Source organism: Prionailurus viverrinus, chromosome B1, assembly GCF_022837055.1.
Source record: "Prionailurus viverrinus isolate Anna chromosome B1, UM_Priviv_1.0, whole genome shotgun sequence".
NCBI classification, from domain to species: Eukaryota; Metazoa; Chordata; class Mammalia; order Carnivora; family Felidae; genus Prionailurus; species Prionailurus viverrinus.
In genome coordinates this window covers 94,337,553-94,348,447 of record NC_062564.1, presented here as the reverse complement: position 1 = coordinate 94,348,447, position 10,895 = coordinate 94,337,553, and the positions used below count along the sequence as shown (strand labels likewise).

The following is a 10,895-nucleotide window of genomic DNA, read 5'->3' as shown; positions in this document are numbered from 1 at the left end:
AATCTTAGAGAAAAACAAATGTAGTCATTTTGCCTGTAATGTGTTATCATCATTATATCTTATATTATTTTCAAATAATCTTTATTCACAAGTTTCATTTTAAATTGTGATTATGGTCAGAAAAGTGAGAATGTAAGAACATAACATCTATAGTCTGTATTATTCTCCAATACTAACATCCCTAGTTATTTTTCCTGTTTACAAGTCAAAACACTATTTTCTTTCTGTGAGGATAGAAGTTTCAACTGTTGTGTAAATATCACACTGTCTGTAGTTTGTTTTTTTCATTTTATCCCTTTAGTGTTTGAATGGGTGACTCATTTCTTTGTACAGTACTTAGAAAAAGACTGAAAATCATGAAAAAGTCTTGAATAAGAAAATAATACCATGATGTTGTCCATGTTTAAAATAGATTAACCTTCTGTTATGGATGATACAAAGAAGCATTTAAACAGAAAAAAAGATATTAAGAATGATTTTATTTAATAACATTTATTTAAGCACTTATAATTGGTGTGTTCACTTAACACATATCATATATTTGTTAGAGTGATGGATTATACAAAAAAATACGCAGTATTTATTATTTTAGAAACAATAAAGTGAATCATTTAATATCTATTTATTTAACCAGGATTTTACCACTATAAAGACAAATTTTCGCAGCCCTGATTGAGTCTATTTTTGTGTTAAGCTTCCTTCTTTTTTTCTATATAAAGATAAGGTTTTCTTTCATGTAGCAAGGAAATAATTTTATGATCATTAATAAAATTACTGATGCCAATAGCTATCATCTTGCCAAATACATGCTTTTACACTAAAAGGGTGAATTTATATTAAAAGGGTGAATAGCAGCCCAAGCAAAAGTATTATTAGTATAGCGAATGATCACTCCTTATCGTTATGATGATCTGGAGAATAAGGAAGGTTTGAGGAGTTGGAGTCTGAAGGCAAACTATCTATTATCAAACATGGTTGTACCATGTCCTTACCTTGGCCCTTAGCAAACAGCTTTACTTCAATCAGCCTCTTTCTTCAACTATAAAATGGGGAGATTATCATAATGAAACTCCATAGGATGGTGGTAAAAATTTAGGGAGAAAATCAACACTTAAGGCTGTGCCTAATATATAGTGTCATACACGTGTTGGCTACTTTCAAGTGTATATGTGACCTGATAAATTTTGTTAGCCAGAGAAAAGGTGGCAATCATTTTGCAGTATGTGAGTGGATCAAATCAACACCTTAAGCTCATATGTAGCTATATGTCAGTTATAACTCAATAAAGCTGGGGAAAACACACAAGAAGTAAGTGTTGTCTAATATTAAAATGCAGGTGAGAGACCTTTTAGTTGTAATGATGTCATTTACTTACATTTTCAGTATTAATTATTCATTCCTTTAGTCCCCTCCAGCTGCATTTCATTGTGTTTAAGGAAGTAGTAATCACTTCAATTATAGATAATTTCATTATAAAGAAGGTGGCCAAAGTGATAGAGCAGAAAAAATAAATGAGATTAAGGAGATAAAATTTAAGTATAAAGCAAAAGATGATTTCTTCATCATATAATATAATTTGCAGTTTTTGACCTTCCATAATTGTAGCGTGGGGATAGATATATTATTTTAAAACTTTTTTGGCATTTTCTCTGTCATTTTTGTTGGAGAATAAGAGAAGAGATCTTTCTGTTTCATTATTTCTTATTTAATTTTTGAGAGTGGTTTACTAACTAAATAAATATAGCAATATGCTTCAAAGTATATTCCATGGTATATCAATCTAAGAGAAATGTCCTGAAAAATAGATCCTGTGATCAAACAGCACATTACTCGATAAAGGATTTGAGAAGTTATGAGATAAATACATTAGTTGTTTTACTAATCATATCCCTGTTTTGTAAATCATAAATCTGCTTGGCACAACACTTTTTAAAGACGTATAGACCAATGTTCTGTGGAACACTTTAAGATTTCTGTGTAATCTTAAAATGAAAATGTCTGATCTCACCCTAATAAACAAAAGAGCTAAGTAGAAACTCATTTGTTTCAGGTTCACAGGTTATAAGGTAAACATTTGATTTATTATTTATAAATTTCATTACTCTTGTATTTTACAACATTAAGTTCCAAAAATCTGTTTGCTTTTCATATTATCTATCTCCTAAAAAACTCAGTTGAATTTGCATTTACTGTAACAGCTGTTCAAAGCATCAACCAAGATTCTCCTTCTAATTAGTCAAGAGGGGTGTGGAAACAAGAAATTAATTAAAGGGTAATGATCAAGTAAAGTAAAAACTCATACTGAAAATAAAATTTGGTAAATATCTATTCTCTTACTGATTTCTATAGAAGATGTTCCTTAACTGAGAGTGAAATTACCTAGAGATGTTTGGATATTGTTTACCAGGCTAGCTGTGATTTCCAGAAAACTGAGGCTTTAGCTCATGAGGCACTCAGGAAAATTTTAAACAAATTTGAACATGAGCCTGTATGAAATGAATAGTTTTAAGGGTGAAGATTTTTAACTTACTATGCTAATAAAACTTATTCCTTGCCTTGATGACTAAATATTATCTCTAGAAACCTAAACCATTGTAATAATGTTGTAGTGATGATACTATTTTAGCCCACTGTTGTATTTTGAGTGTTTCCCTTTAACTGAAATTTCCAGACTCTTTTATGTCTATTGTCTTCATGTTTAAAGTTCTACCCTTTTGTATTATACTTTCTCTACCATTTATTTACTCACTGAATCTCAAGCCTAAATGGACTATTCTATACCTAGACTTGTCCCTGTATTGTCTAGGACTAGAAGTCTTTAAACGTTTGCTAAGAATCTCTCATAATTTAGATGCTAATTAAGTTCTCTAAAATAATTAAAATTAAGATCTCAGATTATATATCGTATCTTCTCACAGATGGAAGTGGTATCACTATGTTTTTGGTAACATTTTTCTAGGAAGCAAAGGGGCTTAATTCCACCTCATTGCTAGTGAGTCCTGAGATCTGTGTAGGACCCTTGGCTCCAGCTGAGGCACAACTTCATACCTCAAGAAGAATAAGACAGGATGGGGCACCTGGGTGGAGCAGTCGGTTAAGCGTCCGACTTCAGCCAGGTCACGATCTCGCGGTCCATGAGCTCGAGCCCCGCGTCAGGCTCTGGGCTGATGGCTCAGGCCTGGAGCTTGTTTCCGATTCTGTGTCTCCCTCTCTCTCTCTGCCCCTCCCCCGTTCATGCTCTGTCTCTCTCTGTCCCAAAAATAAATAAAAAACGTTGAAAAAAAAAAGAAGAATAAGACAGGAGCACTGCTTAGCTTCTTCATTCAAAGCTTTGGCTCCATCCCTATGACCTCACAGTACTGGGAGACCATATCCCAGTAGGATAAGCCCATTTAGTGTCACATCTAGGTTCTCCTTTCACCTTTAGTTTCTTCCTTCTGACTTCAGGCTCTCTGTCATGCCTACTAGAATCTCAAATCAGTCATAAGTAAACATTTGTATGTCCTCAGATTTCTGGAAACATTCCCTTTATTTCCTTTCCATATTGAGAGATTATTTCTCTCCAATGACACAGCCCATTTTTACTATTTTTCTGAGAGCTGTGTTAATCTGATGAGTTTTTTTGACTTATAAACCCTTTCTCTCTCTCTTTCAATACACACACACACACACAAACACACACACACACACACTATATATATATAGCATATATATATATGCTATAGACAGACTTACTCTTCATTTCTACTTCCAAACCGTTCCTCCTCATACCTTCCTCAAAGCCACTGGTTACTTTCTTAGGTATTGCTATTTACTTTACAAACTGTTACCTCTCTTATTTACCTCTCTACAAAACTTATTCATTGAAAATATCATCAAAGAATAATTTCTGACTTTCCACCATTTTGGTCATATGTATGTTTCAAATTTAGTGTTTCTGCAAAGGAGGGAGAGATGGGGATTTGTTGACAACTTTGAGTTATTGGTAAGTATTTAGTGGAATACTCACTAAATGTTTATTAAATCCATTAGTGATTATTGTATCTTCTCTTACTATCTAAGAATTATCCAGACTACTGTAAAAAGTCAGTCTTCTTGATGTCTGGATCTCACACCATTGAGCCTACTTAAAAACACTTACTATTATAATTATTCTGTTTTTTACTGTTACTGCTTTTGCTTCTGCTGGATCATTTCAATTAGTGTGCAGATATCACTTGTTTTGCTTTAAACATTAATTTCTAGTGTCCTTTTTTACTATCTTTTACATTTCCCTATTTGTTCATACAACACCCTCCACCAAAGAGTAATTGATACATGACATCTCCTTTATTTCCTCTTTGTTTTATTCCATTTGGTCACTCATTCTCATGACCTACAAAAATAATTCTCAGATTCACTAAGACCTCAACCTTGGCAAATGCAGTATTCTTTTATCTTCCTTAAAATTGTCTGAACTCTCAATAATATTTAGCTTGGTGTATATTTCTTCTATAATTGAAAGCCTTTTTTTGGTTGTTCTAAGTTTCCATGAAAATTTAATTGTTTCTCTGTCTTTTCTTAGTCTCTTTCTTCTGCTATAGTTAGAAAGTGGAAAACTACACAGGATTCAGTGTTAAAGGTTCTAGCTAATCATTTTTTTTTTACTTTAGGCAATCAGAAAAATCTCATAAATCTGCTGCCGTATGTATCTTAATGGGTCTCAAGTCTAAATCTTCATCTCTGATCTAGCCCTGGGCTCCAAACACACATGAAACTATCTGTTTAGCATCTTTGTTTTGAAGACTAACTGGCATCTCAAGTGTAATTCAGACAAAATGTACTTCTCAGTTTCTGCTGTAATCTGCTCCTTCTCTAGTGCATAAGTAATAAAACCATTCATTTAGTTCACTGAAAATTTTAACAACAAAATAGAAGATACTATTTATTTATCTCTTTCCCCATACTTGAAGCCAAACTATAAGCAATTTCTTTTGGTTCAACCTCAAAAATATTTTTTCCAATTTTAATCACATTTGCTGTCTTCATTTTACAACTTATTTTAAGCCATCATCATCTTTTGAACAGAGTGCATGTATATACATATACATATACATATACATATACATATACATATACATATTCATATACATATACATGTATGTGTGTGTGTGTGCATTTATATAAAAACAGACTGCACATTTTATTTTTGACATAGCAGTTATAAGATCTTTCATTTATATAATAAACATTATCATAGGAAAGTCTTGCTTATTAACGTTTGATGGTTTTCATTTCAAGCAAAAACAAATGTAAATTTCCACCATGGCCTATAGAATGTTTTACAAGCTAACTTCTTCCCAACTCCCTGGCCTTATCCCCAGTCACGTTCCCTTATGTCACAAGGACCTGATGCAGTATCCTGACTTTGGTTCATTTGCTTGTTTTTGTTTTGTTTGTTTGTTTTGTTTGTTCTCTTAATATACGTAAGTTTTGAGCATGGTTTCTCAGGGCTTTTTATTGATTTACTGTGTATTCTAATCCTTATATAGTTCTTCTTCTTAGTATTAGTATTCACAGATAGTTCAGCTATCATGTCTTCAGAGATTCCATCCCTCCCAATCCAAATATTCTCTTTTTTTTAATTTATTTTTTTATTCCTTATTTATTTTTGAGAGAGAGAGAGAGAAAGAGGGAGAGAGAGACTGTGAGCGGGGGAGGAACAGAGAGAGATGGAGTCACAGAATCTGAGGCGGAATCCAAGCTCTGAGCTCACCACAGAGCCCAACGCGGGGCCTGAACTCGCAAACTGCGAGATCATGACCTGAGCCGAAGTCGACGCTTAACTGACTGAGCCACCCAGGTGCCCCTAAACTATTCTCTATCTTATTGTTATCTTAGTATTTGTAAAATTTACATCATAGTACATCACTATCTTTGTCATATCTTTGAATCTTTATCACGTTTATATATCTTGTGTGTTTTTTTCTCTCTTCCTTTCATTAACATATAAGAAATCTGCCACAATTTAGGTGTTCAGTAATATATATTTAATACATTCTGACATGTACCAGTAATAAATTGCTGAACAAGAAAATGACAGTACTAACCATTAAGGAGTCTACAATCTAGCAGAAGAAAAAGACAATTAAATATGCAACTCAATTAAGGGTTTCAAATTTATCATAAAAGAAGTATTAGTTGTGATAGTAGAGCATACGGGGCACAATGTAAATCATAGGTTCAGGAAGGTTTTATCCAATGTAATTGTGGTGAAAGGCAAAGTGTCTCACAAAACTGGCTCATATTGAGAGCATAGCATATGTTCAAAAACTCCACAAAGCAAAAGGTAGAAAATTTATCCAAGACAGTAAAACTTCATGTGGATACAAATAGCATGATGTGGTAGAAGCTGAAGCTATTTAAGCAAGGGCGTTCCAACCAAGTTTAAAATTAATTATAAGTAGAAATAACTTCAAGCATGGGTGCATCGTAATGACATTTATATTGTAGACTAATCATTCTGGTTGACAATTGAAAATTTGTTTTGAGTGAAGCAGGTTATGAAATAGACAATTAAGGGACTGGTAGTGGACACAGACAATGACTCGCATTCACATGAACTCTACTTTTGTTATTCTTTAGGTTAAAAAACAGATTTATATATATATATATATATATATATATATATATATATATATAATCTATGAGTTTTTATGTAGATTATGAGATTTCAGAGTTTTTTAAGGTGAATAAATGTGTATTTGTTCCACTATTTTAAATTGCCACATAATATTTCATAAAACGAATGGCTGTATTTTTCATATTATTATTGTGGTAAGAACACTTAACATGAGATCTACCCTTTTAACAAAACAAAGTGATGCTTTCATTTATAAGAAAGAACAAAAAGGTAAGAACAATTAAGAATAATACAATTTAGAAATCCACGGAATTTAAAGGTCACTCTAAATGTCTCTGAATAAGTCCTAGAAATAATAATACTGGTGCTTTAATCTTCTAATTCAACATTCCTAGGTGTGTGTGTGTGTGTGTGTGTGTGTGTGTGTGTGTGTGTGTATCTGTGTATGAAATTGTTTGGACTGTTTATTGAAAGATCCATTATAATCAATTATTCCTAAGGATACATTATGTATACATATTGGGAATATTTATATTTAAGAAATCCCTTGGGAATTTATTCAAAAAAATTTTGAAGTATTCCTGCCAAAGCACATTCAAAAATAGCAAATAGCACATCACAGCACCCTTTAAAAAGTAGAACTAGAAGATATTCTTAACCCATTCATGTAAATTCTTTAGATGATAAATTATGGGTCTAGATCTCATCGATGAATACCTTACTTTTAAGCAAGGCACCAGTATGCAAATCTATTACTAAAGAAAGAAAAGGTTAGGCACCTGCCTTTATTCAAAAGTAAAAATTCTCTGTAAAAAAAAAGAACAAAGGAAATGACCATAACAAAATTGAGGACATATCACTTTCAAGGTCAATTTTATAGATAGTCTGAGTTAGTAATTTGAGTTGTGACTTAATCACACAACACTCAAGAAGCCTCATGAATATATCACACGTTTTAGCCCTAAAATCAGATTTTAAGGCAATTAATAAAATACTTTTTTATTAACATAACAGTTGTTAATTATTCTTTTTAGCTTACCCATTTATTTCTAATTTCTACTTTAAATTGTTTTAAAAATCTTTAAGTCTTGAATATGATGTGAATTTTTTTAGTTTTATCTTCATATATCAATCTGAATTTTTTCTTATAATAATTTTTTGAAATTTAATTTTATGTGTATTCACATAGGCTCATGTGGGCCTTAATTGACCTTACCTGGCCTATTCTGAATTAAATATCTAAGATTCTAAATAAAATGTTAAAATACTTTTATTATTTTTCTACTTTCCTTTGAGAAATCTTCTATGAATTAGTAGAATTAAACTCATTTGTCTTTGTCATTTTTGCAACATGATTATTTCAAAGCAGTACACTCCTAGAATTAAAGCTAAATGTCCAGTACAAAGTACAGTATCATTGACAAACAAGTGTTTGCCACATGTTTTCTGGGAACATACTAAGTATGACTTTCATTAATGTGGTACTTAGCTTAATAGTTTTGAGAATTCTAACTCAGGTATTTGGAGTGTCTAAAGAAAAAAATATATAATGCTATCTTTTCTCAGGTTCACTGAATTCATTTCTTTTTTTAATTACAACAGATATTAATATTTCAAAATTCTTTACAAATTATAAGACAATGTAAGTCTGAAAATTTTCTCAGTGTACAATAAGGTGTGGAGAACAAATCAGTCTTAGATTCAGAGTCTGATTAGACCTAGTCTTGTCTTTCTTTTCTTTGATGAATTTACAGTCTATAAACACTTCTTTCTCAAGATTTCTTTGGCTATTTGGGGTCTTTTGTGGTTCTATACAAATTGTAAAATTATTTGTTCCAGTTTGGTGAAAAATAACAAAGGGATACATGAACCAATAAAAAAGCTACCTCAGGCCAATGCTGAAACAGTCTGAGTAATTAAATTAGGTAGTACTAGATTATAACTCAAAATATAAAATAAGTCCTCACTTTGGCAGCACATATACTAAAATTGGAATGATACAGACAAGACTAGTACGGCCCCTGTACAAGGATGACACCAAAAATTGTGAAGCAGTCCATATTAAAAATATTTATGCACAAATATAGATAATATGTATACATAAATAAAAAATATATGTATATACATACATATATATATATATACACATAGATATGACTGAATTCATAGTCACATGAATGATTGAATGAATAAATAAATAATTTGGGAAGAATGGATAAATCTGTGAAAAATGCTGTTGGTATTTTGATAGAAATTGCATTAAATCTGTAGATTGCTTTGGGTAATACGGACATTTTTCTTGCTTTTTGAGGTACTCTTTTATTACTATGTACTTCCCTAAGACCACTTTTCCTGCATCCCAAAGATTTTGGACTGTGGTGTTTTCATTTTCATTTGGTTCACTGCATTTTTTATTTCCTCTTTCCTTCCTTGATTGACCCATTCATTGCTTGGTAGCATGTTATTTAACCTCCACGTATTTGTGTTCTTTCCAGATTTTTTCTTGTGGTTGATTTCTAGTTTCATAGTATTGTGGTCAGAAAAGATTCATGGTATGACTTCAACTTTTTGAATTTTTTGAGACTTGTTTTGTGGTGTAATTTGCAATCTGTTCAGGGGAATGTTCCATGTGCACTTGAAAAGAATGTGCATTCTGCTGTTTTAGGATGGAATGTTCTGAATATATCCATTAGATCCATCTGGTCTAATGTGTCATTCAAAGCCACTGTTTCCTTGTTGATTTTTTGTTTGGATGATCTATCCATTGATGTAAGTAGGATGTTAAAGTTTCCTACTATTACTGTATTGCTATGACTTACTTCCTTTATGTTTGTTGTTAGCTGCTTCATTTGGGTGATTGCATGTTGGGTGCATAAGTATTTCTAATTGTTATATCTTCTTTTTGGAGTTTTCCTTTTATTATATAGTGTCTGTCACCTCTTGTTACAGTCTTTGTTTTAAAGTCTATTTTGTCTAATATAAGTATTGCTACCCTGACTTTTTTTTACTTCTATTTGAATGATAAATGCCTTTCCATGATGTCATTTTCAATCTGCATGTGTCTTTAGGTCTTATAGACAGCATATAGATAGATCTTGCTTTTTTAAACAATCCTTCACCTTGTTTCTGTTTTAAGTTTTTATTTATTTGGTGGGTGGCGGGGAGAGAGAGAAGAGGAGGAGCAGAGAGTGAGAAGAGAGAGACTCCCAAGCAGACTCTGTGCTGTCAGTGTGGAGCCAGACACGGGGCTTAATCTCATGAACTGTGAGATAATGACCTGAGCTGAAACCAAGAGTCAGACACTTAAGCAACTAGGTCACCCAGAAACCCCTACCCTGTTTTTTTTGATTGGAGCATTTAGTACACCTACATTCAAAGTAATTATTGAGAGGTATGCATTTATTGCCATTTTGTTACTTGTTTCATGGTTGGTTTTGTAGTTTTCCTCAGCTCCTTTCTTCTGTTACTCTCTTCTCTAATGATAAGTTGGCCTCTTTAGTTATATATTTGGATTCCTTTTCTTTATTTTTTGCATATCTATTAATGGTTTTTGATTTGTGGTTACCTTTAGGTTTATATGTAACATGTGCATAGCACAGTCTATATTAAGTTGATGCTCACTTAAGTTTGAATACATTCTTTATTCACCACCCCCCCCATGTTTTAAGTATGTGATGTTACACTTTATTTTATTTTGTGAATCGCTTGACTGATTTTTATAAATGTAGTTAATTTTTTTGCTTTTGTTCTTCCTAATTTTCTTACTCCTAGTTATGGTCTTTCCTTTCCACTCAAAGAGTACCCTTTAACGTTTCCTGTAGGGCTGGTTAGGTGGTCATTAATTTATTTAACGTTTATTTGTCTGGAAAATTCTTTATTTCACATATTCTGAACTATAGCTTTGCTGTATAGAGTATTCTTGGCTGCAGAGGTTTTTTTTTTTCTTTCAGCACTTTGCATACAGCATGTTACTCCCTTCCAGCCTGCAAAGTTTCTGCTGAAAAATAAGCTAATAGCCTTATAGGGTTTCCTTTAAATGTAACTGTTTTGTTTTCTCTTGCTGCTTTTAAAATTCTCTCTTTATCAGTACTTTTTCCACTTTAATTAGTATGTGTCTTGGTGCAGACTTCCTTGGGCTGATTTTGTTGGAGACTCTCTGTGCCTCCTGGGTCTAGATTTCTGTTTCCTTTCCCAGATTCAAGAAGTTTTCAGCTATTATATATTGAAACACATTTTCTGCCCACTTTTTTTTTCTCTTCTCCTTCTGGGATCC

At 32.3% G+C, this 10,895-nt stretch overlaps 1 non-coding gene across 1 annotated transcript; it reads left to right on the top strand.

The window, feature by feature from the left end:
• The first annotated feature begins 8,581 nt into the window (after positions 1–8,581).
• Positions 8,582–8,688, top strand: LOC125165012 (U6 spliceosomal RNA). Its single transcript, XR_007151920.1, has one exon. It is a non-coding gene; the product is annotated as a U6 spliceosomal RNA (small nuclear RNA).
• Positions 8,689–10,895: the final 2,207 nt, after the last annotated feature.